Raw genomic sequence first — 15,874 nt, forward strand, 5'->3', positions numbered from 1 at the left:
CCAAATGGGGCTGCCATCAGAAAACGAGGGAGACTGGCGGAGGAACAGCCCCAAACAGAGCCGGGCAGTCTTCCTTGCTGGCCAGTCCTGTGTGACTGGGGTAGGGAGTCAGGGGAGTACTGTCGAGAGAATAAACGGAGTGTTGGTGGAGGCTGAAATCACAGCTCTTTATGAGCCAAAACATCCTCAAAAAGGGCCAGGCTGAGGCAAAGGACCAGTGATCCCAGGGCCAGTCAGCTTCAGCTTCTCCGTCTCTCAGCCTCAGTTTTCTCAGCTGTTAAGTGGGAATCATAAAGGGACTTGGGGCTCAGGTATATTGTAGTGATCAAATAAGATGCATAAGGCAGTTCCAACGACTTTAAGAACTATGTACATGCTAGTTGTTATTTCTTAACCGTTGGCCGAATACAAAGCCCTGTGCTACTAGGTTGTGACACAGATGCTACGGGATTAAATAAGACCTGACCCTGTCCTTGTGGACTTCATGTTCTAGAGGGAGAAATAAAGACCTCCATACATAATTATGATACCGAATAACAAAAGTGACCAACGGTCTTGTGGCCTGGATCTGCTTCCATGATATATAGCAAAGCTCTTGATAAGAAATGACGTTCTTAGGAGTCCCTAGGCTTAATAAATGCTGTTTAAGAAAGGAATGTGAGAGCCAGGTGAGCCCTAAGGGCATAGAATGCTCTCCTCTTGCAGAAAGTCCTTGCTATGGATTTAGTGTTTCATTTTCTGTGTCTGTATTGCTTCCCCCCAATAGAATGTCAGCTCCTTGAGGGTGGGCTGGTTTCATCTTTCTCTTTGTGTCCCCTGTGGTTAGTAGAGCCCCAGTGCTCAGTGAGCACTGAAAAGATTCTCACTGAATGAATAATGAAATAATGAGTTATTGTTATTACTGGCTTGGTTGTTGATGTCTTTGTTGAGTCAATCTTTTCCCCCCTCTATTCACCTGAGGGAAGTTCCTTTCATTGGGAAACATCCATTCCTCAGAAGTGGTGGCTTCCATGAGATCTTTAATGAAGAGTAGAGCTCTCTCAGTGCTAACTTTCAAGCACCATAAGAAGAAATATATGGTGACTCTATATGGAGAAATGGAGAGAGAGCAAGTGACGTCCAACAAGAGACTTGGAGAGACAAGACAGAGAAAGGATACACCTAGAGTAATAACCCTACATTGTGTCCTCACCCTGTTTGCTTTCTCCTCTCTATCCTCCCCTTCCCTCCCTTCCTCTCCTACACCCAGTATAAATCTGTCTCCTCCTCTTCCTCCTCCTCCTTCATCTCTTCTTTAGGTTCCTCCTCCTTTTCTTCTTGTTCTTGTTCTTGTTCTTGTTCTCCTCCTCCTCCTTCTTCTTGTTCTTGTTCTTGTTCTTGTTCTTGTTCTCCTCCTTCTTCTTGTTCTTGTTCTTGTTCTTGTTCTTGTTCTCCTCCTCCTCCTCCTTCTTCTTGTTCTTGTTCTTCTTTTTCTTGTTCTTGTTCTTCTTCTTGTTCTTGTTCTTCTTCTCCTTCTCCTCCTTCTGCTCCTCCTTCTGCTCCTTCTTCTCTTCCTCCTCCTCCTTCTGCTCTTTCTTCTTCTTCTCCTCCTTCTCCTCCTCCTCCTCCTTCTCCTCCTCATCTTCCTCCTTCTCTTTCTCCTTCTCCCCCTCCTCCATCTCTCTCAAATGTATACATCTTGAACAAGTTTGGAATTCTCAGAGCCTCAGTTTCCTCATCTGTAAAAAGGGAATAATGTACTACTATTCCTTTCTTCATAAATTCTCTGTAAAGAACATTTTTTTAATTTTTATTAAAGCAAAATGAAAATGTGAGCTTCAATGTAAGTGACAAATCAGTGAGTCCTGGTTCAGAGAAACAAATTTAGCTGCTCGAGTCGTTAGCTCTGCTGAAAAACAAGAGAACAAGATCACCCTGAGAAAGTTTCCTCTACAGGAAAGTCTCCTGCAAGGCACAAGCTGATGCCTGGAATATGCCTTCCTGAGCTTTTACTTCCTAGTGCTAAGTGCTTTGAGCTGGCTAACCCATGGGGCTTTTACGTTGGGAGAAACTTTTTTTAAAAATATGCCATTATTAAAGCCATTTACCTTTCAACTGCTTCCCTTAGAGCCTCTTGAAATATCTCCCCACTAATTATCCGAGATATTTACATTAAACAGAATTTTCTTCTGCATGCAGTCCAGCATCTGCTCAATGGGAAACTGTCACACTGAGTTTGTAGCCTACTGGGTGCTAGAACTGATGGAGTGTGACGGAGCCTGAGAAAAAGGGAGTTTATCTTCACAGTATGACTCAACGCCCCTTCCCATGGCCACGGCACATTACTCCCCTCCAGGAGCTCTATAGTTCAGCCTGGCCAACCTTCTTGCTAATCTTCCTAGACTCTTCCATGCCTTTGCCCAGGCTGTTTCTCATGCCTGGACTGCCCTCCTTTGTCATCTCTGCCATTTAGAATCCTTCCCTCCCTCCATATCTCATCTGCCAAGTGAGGCTGTTGGCCCCTTGACTGCTGAACTCCTGCCTCCATTTATTTGGTCTAGACCTGCACATCGCCTCTTCTCTGGTAAAATGCAAGCTTCCAGAGGGCAGGGGCAGCTTCTCTTTGTAGCTTCAACGCCTTGAACATTTCCTAACGCTAAGAGGATAATTTCACTGGTCTGAGGCACTTCTGGATGAGAAAACATACTCTGCTGATGGGAATTAGCACCTTCTCTGAATTGTAGACATTTAACAGGAGATGATGGGAAAGGAGGGAGGGAAGAGAAGGGAGGAGGGAGAGGAGAAAGCATTTGGTGATATTTAACTACCTGATGCCATGACAAGTGCTGTGACACTCTCAAGGTCATGAGGTCAATCATCTTCCTCCTTCTCTTTCTCCTCCCCCTCCTCCATCTCACTCAAATGTATATATCTGGGACAAGTTTGAAATTCTCAGAGCCTCAGTTTCCTCATCTGTAAAAAGGGAATAATGTACTACTATTCCCTTCTTCATAAATTCTCTGTAAAGAATTTTTTTAATTTTTATTAAAGCAAAATGGAAATGTGAGCTTCAATGTAGGTGACAAATCAGTGAGTCATACGTAGAACTTGAATTTGGCTCTTTCTGGTCCAAGGCCAGCTATGAGGAGAGGCAGGGGGCTAAGGGCTACTGCTCAGATGGATTAACTATGCACAAACATATTCACATACCCCCTCACACTCTCTCACACTCACCCACAGAACACACACCTACACACACATGCAGACAGTCATGCTCACGTTTGGCCCTAGAAGAAGTATGAGCTTCGCCATTCTAAGGCAACAGGACTTGTTGAGGGTCTGGGAAGTGGGTTGTTAATTTTTTGGGTCAAGACAAAGAAGAAATCAAAGGGTTTCTCATTCCCTCAATCTGTCATGACAGAAGGGTCACAGTGAGAATGGACAGAAGGGAAGAGAGTGAGCTCAAGTCATCCCAGTTTGTCAGTAGGCTGGTCCTGGAGCCAGTGACTTTGGCAACATATGCTTATGGAACTGTCTACTCCAAAGTCAGGATGCTTTGTTTATTCTGAAGCCTGATAGGAAGAAAGCACATTCCTGTTGTATCTTCAGTGCTTGGCACAAAGTCTGATACAAAGGAAGTATTTAATAAGTGTCTGACTAGACAAAGCCCCTTCTGGCAGCTCTTTGGGAAGGGAACCCCAATCTTAGCACCAAGACCTCTTTATGCTCTCTATGGAATCAGTTCTTCTACAAATTACCTAGTTTGCAAGTTGAATTTCTCTTGGCTTCCAGCGAAAGGCAGGCCCTCATTTGGACAGTGCTCTAGAAAGGACTTGATTCTTGCTTGGGTTTTTAGGGTAGGACTACTGGCTTCTTGATATCCAATGTTTTAGGACTTGTGGGGCTCAGGAGCTTCTTTTGTTTTACAGGGAGGGAGACCACCAACTTGGAGGTGTGAGGCATCATGGGAAAACAAAAGCCCACCCACAAAACCTTGGCTTTGCTCCAGCAGTCGTGTGTGTTGAAATGTTACTGGATGGGACATCAAAGGATCTAGAGCTTACTCACTGTTCTGTTTGTGTGGCAAAAACATTGGGCAAATCACTTCCCAGAATCGTAGGCTCCTAGATTTAGATCTGGAAGACACAAAGTCTTTATTGAGTAAAATCCCCTCATTTTATAGATATACTGACTGAAAAGGGCAGTGAAGTGTCTTGTCCAAGGTCCTAAGTAACAAGGTTGGGATTTGAACCCAAGACTTCTGAATTCAAAGACCTTCCTCTTCAAGACCGTGGTTTCCTACCCTGTAAAATGAGGGTATTAGACATAATAAAATGTAAGATCTAATCATCTTTAGAGTTTCTTCTAGTTTTACATGGAACAACCAACCTCACATTGCCAAAGTACTCCAGGAACAATCTAGAACATTAGTTTGCAGGACCCTTCTCAGAAACAGTGCTTTAGGGCATGATCCTGGCCCACAAATGAGGTCCCACATTGCACTCTCATTTCTTTCTATCTTTCTTGCACCAAGGACATTGCTAGGTCTATGGAAGATACCAAGAAGGACTTACTGCAACGAGTTGGGGTAAAAGCTCCCACAGAGTCCATGACCAGGTCAATAACATTCTCTCTCTCACATGAAAGGCCTTTATGACTGGAAATATCCAGAAATACCACGTCAATGGGAGGAAACACACACACACACACACACACACAAATGTGCTGTGTAGCTAACCGGACACACTAAGTCCCCATAAACATATCTGCCTATAAAATTAATCACTGTTCCTTTAACCACCCAGAGTGAGGAGATCAAATTCTTGTATTCTATCCAACTCCATCACTCACCAAAGAAGTTTCAGCGTCTTCCCCTGCCAGTAGAGAAAGCAAATCCCAGGTCTTATTTTTATTGTAAATGCATATTGGCGTTTCCTCTGGTCATCAAACTGTAATGGCCCCAGGGTGACTAGTAAGAAATGAAAAAGAAAAAAGTCTAAAACAACACAGCATCAGCCCCTCCCAACAGATCCCCCAAAGGTGTGGGAGTGAACTGTGATTGCCCCCTTTTGTCCTCTTCTCTTTACCAAAGGAGACAGAGCAGCACCTAGACTCCCAGCGCTATCCAGGTAGTGCCAAAGGGAAAAGAAGATGCTATGACCTGCTTCTAGGATCCAGACAACCACCATTCAGACGTGGATTCTTTCTGCATTTTTTTCCTTATTCTGAGCACACCAGGAGATGGGATATCTATTAGGGGGCTATAGATTGCCCTTGTGCAGTCCTTAATGCTGATGGAAGCTTCCTCGGTTTGAGGAATTGAGGATTGCGGAAGCCATGACATTATTGCAGGCAGGAGGTCAAGAACTCATTGTGAATAGGACAAGCTCAGAGCTGATAGACCCAGGTTCTGAAGATGGAGACTAGAATCCCAGCTCCATTGTTTACCAGCTGAGTGACATCAACACATCGTTTAATCTCGGAGTCAGATTTGGAGATGTCACACGATGACAAAACCAATATTCCCTTCCCAGATCTACTCTTGACTTTCAAGACTTTGCCACCATGTCTCAGCTGCCGTTGAACGTTGGAACTTTCTTTAGCGCCTGTAGCTTTCTTACCTGGGAACATCCTTCTCCTAAACTGGTCCCTTATTCCACTGGTGAGCCTCCCTTTTGGGGAGGGGCCCAGCCTGCCCAACAGTCATCATAGGTTCTGCTCCTAATTGCTGGGCTTCAATATCATATACGTATCTCTCCTGTCCTTCCCCTCCCCTCCCCTGATTTGTGAGTTGTAGTCTCCTGTCAGATTATAAACTATTCTCGGGCAGGGACTATCTTTCTTTCCTGTTTGTTTACAGTTTTTATTCCTGGTGCTGGGCACAGTCCCTGGTACACAATAGGTGCTCAATGAATACACATTCCTTTGACTTACCTTCTTGCCTGGAATATTGGGTTGAATTCAGTAAGTTGAAATGTGATAAGGAAAAATATAACTCTTATACTTGGGTTTAAAAAATAAATGCCACAACCATGATGGAAGGCAAGCACGGGCAGAGAGCAGTTAGTCTGACAGTAATCTGTGGGGTTCGGTGGTTTACAAGATCAGGGAGATGGAGGTTGATGCCAGCTTCTTAAATGGGCCAAATCCAGGGCCACCCTAGAGCCAGAAGGAGGATGAAGAGCTAAACTGCTAGTCCCTTGGGAGGGCGGGGTCTGAGGGCCAGGACCTCTGACTTTATGCCCATGACACCCAGAGGAATCGGGTATCCATAAGCCTAACTTCCCATCTGCTGTTCTGTATGATGAGCCTTCTGATATCAAAAATAAGGACTACTTGGGACAAGAACATACAATTAATGATCATTGAAAAAGCACTGAGTGGCAGGACCTCACTGGGGGCAGATCTGTAGTTTAATTGAAGAGTAAATTTATGGACCTCATCAAACCTGCTCCTGAAGTCTAAGCAACACTGGGAGCATGGCAATAAAGAGGGTGTGAGAGTACCAGTGTTCTAGGTTGAATTGACCGCACACAAGAAAAGATCAATGTATTGAATTTGACCCGTTGGCATTGCAGCAAAAGAAGATAAGGGGTGAACTCACTGATTTAACAGCAATGGAAAAGACTTTGGGTGAATTCATTGAGCTTGTGTCCAGTAGCCATCTGAACTAACAGATGAGGTAAAAGGAAAGATTAGCTTCTGGAACCCATCCAGCTCTCCACAGCACTCGGGCTTTCCATGAGCAATTTGTTATTGCAGTAACGAGTTCCAGAAGAAACCAAATTGGAGGTGTCCACTCTTCAAGACTGGGTCCCCATCCATTGCAAGAGTACTAAGAGACATGGCGGTGGCGTTTGTGTGAAGTGGAAGGGAGCAATGAGTGCTAAAATGTTAGAAGACACGAGGACTACTTTTTCTGGTAGTGAGTCTACGGTTCATTCTGGTTGAGAAGAAAATCGATGCTAGAATGAATCAGGAGGAAAACCACTTGGATTGACTTGAATATTGAAGCTCTAGAATGACTCGATTTTTTGGTCAAGTTGGCTTAATTTCTTCTGTGGTCAGACTAAAAACAAATGAGTCATGGGAGATTTCTGTGCCCAGTTTGATATCAGTAGTTTTTAGTCATTTTCTTCTACACCCTCATATTGTGGGAAACGGCTCAGTTTATAAATATTTCTGAAAGTGGAATTAGCTATTTGCATAAGTAATGCAAAGACTTTCCCAATGAAATAATCTCTTGAAAATAATCTTTTAGAGCACAAGTTGTAGCTGCTAAAATATAGGGACGAATCTGAAATTGAAGAACCCAGAATGTCATTAACTTCTTTACTTTGAAGAATATATAATATGGACCAAGTGAAATGATGCTTTCTATCACAGCAATACTCTACATTGGCTGTGTTCAGCTGTTTAAATAGTTAAGGGGTACTAAATAGACTAGGTTGTGAATACCCCTGAATATGTGCTTAGATAATATATATACACACATAGGTATATATAATAGGGGATGTATTTCTGTTACATTACATATCTATATAACATTTAAAAAAATGTGAGGCATACATCAAATTTTCATTTTGTATAGTAAAATTTATAACTATTAAAAGTAATATAAAAGGAGCAAATAATTGGACACAGAGGCCAAGAAATCTAATACCTTCAGCTATTTTAAGAGAGGAATAACTTGGGACAGGTTCAGGGAAACCCCAAAGGACTCGTATGACCTGATGCAGAGTAAAGTGAACAGAACCATGAGAACAATCTAGACAAAGATAATAACTTTATAATTCAATAATTTTAAATTTAACATGAAAAACATAAAAACAATAATCTACTCGAAGGGTCAGAAAACCACCCACTGCCTGTTTTTGTTTGTTTGTTTTAGTCTTTTAACTTAAGAATGGCTTTTGTGTTTTGAAAAAAAAATATTTTTGTATTTAAAAATGTGGAAACCATTCTTAACTCTCTGGCTGTACCAAAACAAATAACAGGTGGGATTTGGCCCTGAAGCCATCGTCTGTTGACTGCTGATTGGCTCATTCTGACCCCAGTGACCAATCATGACTCTACAAAACTGATACTAAATCATGCTTCCCACTTCTTGCCAGAGTGGTTGACTAGAGGTGCAGAGTGAGACATTCTTAGATATGATCAATGACTAGATTTGTTTTCTAAGGCCATATGTAGGTTTTAAGAGGAAAAACTTATTTGGGAATGGAAAGCAGGAAGGTTGGTATAGTTTACTAGAAAGAAAGGGAAGAAAGGAGTGACAAACATTTTTAAAAATAAGGAATTTTTAAGGTAAAAGAAAAAATAAACAGGAAGAGATGAGAAGGAAGTTTAGAAGAAGATCTATATGGTCCTGGATAGACTTTCTCACAGGCTCCCTTTAAGTTATCACTTATGCATTTTGGGGTTGCTGTCCAACCTCAGCTAATAACCTTGTAATAGCAGCTGCTATGTGGCATAGAAAGGGGTATGTAGTTGCGTTTGTTTTCCTGATTATACATGTTAAAATGGGGGGGGGGGTTACATGGCAATTTGCCCACATTGTTGCTAATCCACTAATTGTAACTACTTGGTATGTGGTATATGTGATATTTAGTGTGTAGTTTACATTATTTAGTACATATATGCAAATAGATAAACAAATACATATGAAGATAGATGAATGGATAGATAGATTGATGGATAGATGGATGGATAGATAGAAAAATGGATGGATGGATAGTTAGATAGGTAGATAGATGGATGGATGGATGGATGGATGGATGGATGGATGGAAAATGGATGGATGGATAGATAGATAGGTAGATAGATGGATGGATGGATGGATGGATGGATGGATGGATGGATGGAAAAATGGATGGATGGATGGATGGATGGATGGATGGATGGAAAAATGGATGGATGGATAGATAGGTAAATAGATGGATAGATGGATGGATGGATGGATAGACAGATGGATGGATGCATTGGTGGATAGATGGATAGCTGTGGTGTGGAAGCATGTAATGCATAAATGGTGTTTGCAGGTATGTCTAAGGTCAACTTAGAAATGATAAATATCTCACCACTCTTTGATACTGTTTCTTCTCTATTAACTCTCTGTCTATATCTGTTTTTCTCTCTCTCCTCCCTCACTGGATGCTCTAGAATAACCAAAATTACAGAAACTTTCTCTGTGGTTCATTCTACATCTATGTAAATCTAAGGAAAGTCTTCCCCCATTAGCTAGTTTTTCCTTTTCCACTTCTAAATCAGAAATTTGACAAGATCACCATGAAAGGTCATGCAATTTATTAGCTAAAACAAATAATATAAATAGACACGTGAACATCCCTACAAGGTAAGAAGTGGGAATTGCAGACATAGTCACCCTTTTCTCCCTTCCTGCAGCCCCTTCCCAGATACTTTCAGAGGTGTGGTATTGAATTAGGAGATTGAGCCTTACATCCTGGGTGGATAGCTGCCATTCCAGCTTCCCCTCTATGTGCTTGTAGTCTCTGATAATCTCTCTATACTCTCTGAACTTTGAAATTCTGACATGTATGCCAGGAAGGATGGAAACTCAAGGATGATTCCTAGGTACAAAAAGGTCTTTCCTCTACATGGTGGTCAGAGAATCTGGATTAAATTGCAGCAACTCTCTGCTCCCTGACCCCTGTCCCCTGCCTGGAGGATGGTAAGTCATACATATGGGTAAAGAAAAAAAGATATAGACAATTCTGGAGCCATGTTCCCCCACAAAAAATGAAACTACTTGCCTGGATTATACAAACACAGTTTTATAGTCAGCAATTTGCAGATCCCTTTGCTTCATCATGGAAACAATATTCTTCATGCCAATGATGACACATACACAAGAAGTAGCATTGAATGCATAATTTAGGAAGCGGGGTGTCAGTTATGAAGTGAGAGGAATAATAAAAAGATTATTTAAATGTCACATTGCTATCCACAAGATATTTAAAGATTGGGGCAGTCAGATGGCTCAGTGGATAGAAAGCCATCAGCTAGAGATGGGAGGTCCTGGGTTAAAATCTGACCTCAGACACTTCTTAACTGCATGTCTTTGGACAAGTCACTTAACCCCAACTCTCTAGCTCTTATCGCTCTTCTACCTTAGAACTGAAACAGTATCAATTCTAAGATGGAAGGTAAGGATTTTAAAAGATACTTAAAGATTTTGGGTGGATCTTCTAGAGAGCTGAACAATGACCAATCATGAGAAGGCATGGGTGAGTGGCAATCTGCAGTGGAAGGAAGGTCTTTACTGATGAGAACAAAGTCACTGACAAATCTCATTTCTAATAGTCAATATCTGTGGGAACTGGGACAAGTCACTCAGTCTCTCTGTGTATAAGTAGCCTAGTGTGTAGATAGAATCCACTTTCCAGGCTTATCCTCCCCAAGCTCCTCATACAGGGCATCCCATTTTGGGTGCCTACTTTGTGGAATGCAGAGTGCTCTCTGGGTTGGCACTTGGGTAGAACACAGGCTTGAGTGGGAGCTCTGGTGCCTGCTGTGTGCTTCAGGGCTTTTGGGGACTTAAGTGGCTTGTCGAGATTTGGATTTTGCTTCTTGATTTGGCTTAGGGTATTTTAGCTAGGTGATAGTTTCTGTCTCCTTCCTACATTTCCCTCTTTTTACTTTATCTCTGTTTTGATGAAAACTTAATTAAGAGAATTAATTATATAAATGGCGACCACGATCCTTTAAAAATTAATGTTGCGTTTAATATTTTACTTCCATTATTACATTAGTCTAGAAAAAAGAGGGGGTTGTGTTAGATGGCCTCTGAATTTACTTCCAGCTCTAGATCTAGAATCCCATGAATCTTTAGGTCACCCAGAAACAACAGAAATGTGAGAAATCACAAGGAATGAACTCATCATTAGTCCTTGTAAAATCCTCCCACTCCTTAAGTGTCTCTGGGCTCTTAAGTTCTGGAAGAACTCCAGATCAGGTCTTATTCAGGTCTGCTTTTGTTAATGGTCATTGTAGATGCTTTCCAATATTCATTTGCAGGAGTCGTATTACACAGTTGCCCTTTCCTTTGGGGAAAAATTCACTTTAATTACTGTTCATTTCCCCTAAAAATGGAGTAATTAAAATGGCTCCTCCAACATTTCTTTAATCCTGGAATCCCTAGCCTTCCTTGAACTCTACCAGTCCAGCAAACTCCTGCTGTGATGAGAAATTGAAACTTTTGTGGATGCAGGACTCGAAGGAATAGAAAATATGTTTCATATTTGTTCTCGTGGCTGATTTTAGGGGGTTGTGCAATGAGAACCTGGCCCAACTTGGTTTGCTAAAGAGCAGTGGAGGGGCAGGGCAACCTCAGAGCTGCAGCAGGACCTGGTCCAAAGTCAGAGGAGAGGGAACTGAAGCACAAAGTGAGGGATTACAAGGTCAGGCACAAGGCTTGAATGTTGTGTTTGCCCCCAATCTCCCTCCCTCCTCATCTCTGTGCCTGGCTTCCCTCCATTCCTTCAGGTCTCAGTTAGTCTCACCTTTAACAAGATGCCTTTCTCTGTCTTCCTTAATCTTAGTGCCTTCCCTCTGCCATTACTCTACCTTCAAGACCATTTAGCTTGCTTCTATATAGCCCTTGGCATGTTATCTTCCCCCATGTTCTCATTCTGTACTTGGCATAAAGGAGACACTTAGCAAATAAGCCTTGTTTTGACCTGACTTGTTTGCAGAATTCACAAATTCTATAGAGCTCAGATGACTGGTCCCAGAGGGCTGCAAGGGTGGGGGACTTCTTTGGCTTTCCTGGTGCTCACTTCCAGGGTTTTCACTTTCTCTGACTTGGCACTATAGAGCCCAGGTCCATGCCCACCCACAATTCCCTTTCATTGTCCTTTCACACAGCTCTTCTGCAGATAGGAATAGAGATAGAAGCTAATGCTTGAGTGGAAAGACTTGGAAGTCAGAAGGTCTCCATTGGAATCCCAATAGGCCAAACATTTCCATCTCTTGGTCTCAGTTTCACCAACTATAAAAAGAGAGAGTTGAAAGAGATGACCTCTAAGGTTCTTTCTGGCTCTGAAAGGCTATGCATTTCTGACTGCTTCCTTCTCGCTTATGTTCTTTTTGAAATAAACATTGTGATTTTTTTTTAATTATAAGGAAATAAGGGCTTAAAACAACAAACAGACCAGGAAATAGAAAGAACCCTAGCAGAGTTATACTGATTAGAGGAGGAGTTAGCCCTGATCTTCCATGGAAAAGCCAATAAGAGCCAGTCCTTGATCTAACTTTCCCTCACATTCACTGACCCCCTTCTTGGAGTTGTCCCCAGGAGTCAGCCTAACCCCAGCCTTGACTGAATTAGATCCTAATCCAGAGAGAGAGGCTTCCAGCCAAGGTTAGCCTGGATTGTCAGCAAGGCTGCTTGTGTCTGGATTCCTCCTCAGAACTTGCTTCCCAAGTTTCATCCCAGAATATGGGGCCCCGACTTGGAAAAGGTATTTCTTTATATGGCCCTGCAAAAAGGCCTGCGTTGGGTTTGCCCCATCCTTAAATCTTCATTGGCCATCCCCTAGGCTATTATCCTCTGCCTGCCTTTCACAAGCAAACTCCTATCTCTCACCTCCCACTCATTTCCCATTCCTTGAAGTCTTATTTCAGACCCCACCATTCCACTACAACTTCCCTCTCTAAGACTGCCAGTGATTCATTGGATTCTTAATCGGACGGATTTTTCTCAGTTTTCACCTTCTTTGACCTCTACACAATCTTTCATTCTAATGACCACATCCTCCTTCAGAAGAGTCTCTTCTCCTTGGCTTTTCTTGGCACTGTTCTTTCCTGGTTTTCCTCCTACCTGTCTCACTGCTCCTGCTTCGTCTCCTTGTTTGGGACATCATTCAACGACCTCCTACTTTTGTGTGGGGGACCCCAAGAGTCTTTTGTTGGACCTCTTCTCTTCTCTTCTCTTCTCTTCTCTTCTCTTCTCTTCTCTTCTCTTCTCTTCTCTTCTCTTCTCTTCTCTTCTCTTCTCTTCTCTTCTCTTCTCTTCTCTTCTCTTCTCTTCTCTTCTCTTCTCTTCTCTCTTTGGTCATCCCATCTACTGTCAAATGGGTTCAATGATCACATCTATTCCAATGGTGTTTGAATATATACGTGCCTAGAACCTATTAGGAGCTTTATGAATGTTTATGGACTGAATGACTAAAATTGTCTGCTGACCATCTCTTCCCAAATAAGTCCTTGTACATCAACTTGAACACATTCAAAACTAAAGTCCTAGCCCTTCCCTTAAACATGCCTCTCCTCTCAAGTTCCCTATTTCTGTTAAGAACACCCAAGAGGCAACTTGGTGACTCAGTGGGTAGCGTGCTAGGTCTGGGTTCAGGAAGACTTAAGTCCAAATCTGGTCTTAGACACTCACTAGCTGGGTGACCCTGGCCTAATTGATGTGGTTAATGTGACTGGATCTCATCTGAGTCCAGCAATGATGGGCACCATGCTAATTGGGTCTCATCCAAAGAATTGTTTGATGGCTCAATCTGACTCCATTTCAATGCAACATGTTTTATTGTAAGTTAATATAGTAACAGAGTCATTGGTATAGTAAGTAATTAAGGTAAAGAGGTACAAGAAAGAGAGAGACACACGCAGAGAGGGGAGGTGGAGGATAGGGGTTCTCAGGAATGCCTTTTGTCTTGATTAGTTTCTCAGGAAGGGGTCATTTGGGCAGTTGTTGCCCTGTGTCTAAGGAACTGATGTCATTTTATCCACGGTCCACTTTGGTCTGTGAGACTTTACCCATGGTTCACTCTGTTCACTTGAGAGGAGCAAACTGCAAGATAAAAGAGATGCTAATGATATATGGTAAATACCTGGAGCAACAATAGATCATTTTTGCCTGATTCTGCACAGACCTAAGGAAGACAATGAGTGTGGAGACTGAGCGCGGCTGGAATCTAGTCCTGAGAGATTAGGGAACTAAACCAACCATGTTTGCCTTCAGAGACCCCAACCAAGAACCTAGGTTGTGTCTAAAGATTGATGTGAGGAATTTTTGCATAATTGTGAATCTAAGCAACACACTAATCAACTAGTTACTATTTCCGTGTTCTTTGGTTCTGTACAGTTGTTTGGCAGGGCTTGTAGGACATTTCAACACACATCAAAATTACTTAACCCTGGCCTGGCTCAGTTTTCTCAACTAGAAAATGGGGATAATAATAGTACCTACCTCCCAGACTTGTGAATATTGGATAAGATATTTGAAAAACACTTAAGCAGAGTGGGGGCACTTGGTAGGTGTTCAATAACTGCTCATTTCCTTCTTTCCAATCAGCCAGACTGAAGACCTTGAATTTGCCTCTGATTCTTTTCCTTTGCTCACTTTCCCTTCCCCACTTCAAAAAAAAATCCCAACATATTGAATCTATCACCCCAGAATTAGTGGATGGTACATTCAATAGGAGGAGATGGAGAGATCAGAAGACAAAGAAAGTTAGTACTCTCTTGACCTACATGGAAAGAGACCTACTTCTAAGAATAAGGAAAAGAGAATCCTTTTGCCTTCTTTCCTCAGCAAACCCCATCGGCGTGCTTTCTTCATTTCCAGACTCTGTTTTAGGAAGGGCACTTTAATGAACTGGAGATTATCTAGAAGAGGGAGACCAAGAAGTTGAAAGGTCAAGATATATGTCCATATGAGGATTGACTGAAGGAATTGGGAATATTTAACCTAGAAGAGTTTGGGGGAGGTTCAGGACATGACAGTTGACTTCAAATACTTGAAGGACTGTTACAAGGAAGAAGCATTTGACTAGTTTGCTGACATAAGGGACAGAAATAATTAAAAATGCCCTACACCAAGATAAATTCAGAATAGGTAAAAGACAAATATAAGGAGGGAAATTACAAGTAAATTAGGTGAACATAGAATAGTACACCTGTCAGATCTATGGGAAAAGAAAGAATTTAAGACCAAGCAAGAGATAGAGAATATTACAAAATATAAAATAAATTTTGACTTTTGATTTGATTTGAAAATTTGATTACAGCAAATTAAAAAGGTTTTGTACAAACAATACCAATGCAACCAAAATTGTAAGGAAAACAACAAATTTGGAAAAATATAACAAAAACCTCTGACAAAGGTCTAATTTCTCAAATTTATAAGGAGTTAAGATAATTGTACAAAAAAAAATCAAGTCATTCTACAATTGATGAATGGTCAAGGTACATGAACAGGCAGTTTTAAGATAAAGAAAATCAAAACTATCAATAAGCACATGAAAAAGTGTTCTAAATCTCTCATAATTAGAGAAACGCAAATCAAAACAACACTCAGGTACCAACTTATACCCAGCAGATTGGCTAATAGGACAATAAAGGAAAATAATAAATGTTGGAGGGATTGTGGCAAAATGGGGACACTAATGCATTGCTGGTGGAGTTGTGAATTGATCCGACCATTCTGGGAGGCAATTTGGAATTATGCCCAAAGGGCTTTAAGAGACTGCTTGTCCTTTGATGAAGCCATACCATTGCTAGGTTTATACCCTAAAGAGATAATAATGAAAAATATATGTACAAAAATATTCATAGCCGTGCTCTTTATGTTGGCAAAAAATTGGAAAATGAGGATGTGTATGTCAATTGGGGAATGGCTGAATAAACTGTAGTGATGGTGGAATACTACTGTGCTGTGAGGAATGGTGAACTGAAGGATTTCTATATGAACTGGAAGAATCTCCAGGAACTGATGCAGAGTGAAATGAACAGAACCAAGAGAACATTATACACAGAAAGTGAAACATTATGGAGCAATACAATATAATGGACTTTGCTAATACAAGACAATCCCAAGGGACTTATGAGAAAGAATGTTATCCACATAGAGAGAAAGAATTGTGGG

General features: G+C 41.6%; 1 long non-coding RNA gene across 1 annotated transcript in view; it reads left to right on the plus strand.

Moving 5' to 3' along the window:
* LOC103104369 (uncharacterized) overlaps positions 1-15,874 on the plus strand; it is a 30,333-nt gene that overhangs the window by 306 nt on the left and 14,153 nt on the right. The gene's annotated exons all lie outside the window — the stretch shown is intronic.

Source organism: Monodelphis domestica, chromosome 2 (assembly GCF_027887165.1).
Source record: "Monodelphis domestica isolate mMonDom1 chromosome 2, mMonDom1.pri, whole genome shotgun sequence".
NCBI lineage: Eukaryota > Metazoa > Chordata > Mammalia > Didelphimorphia > Didelphidae > Monodelphis > Monodelphis domestica.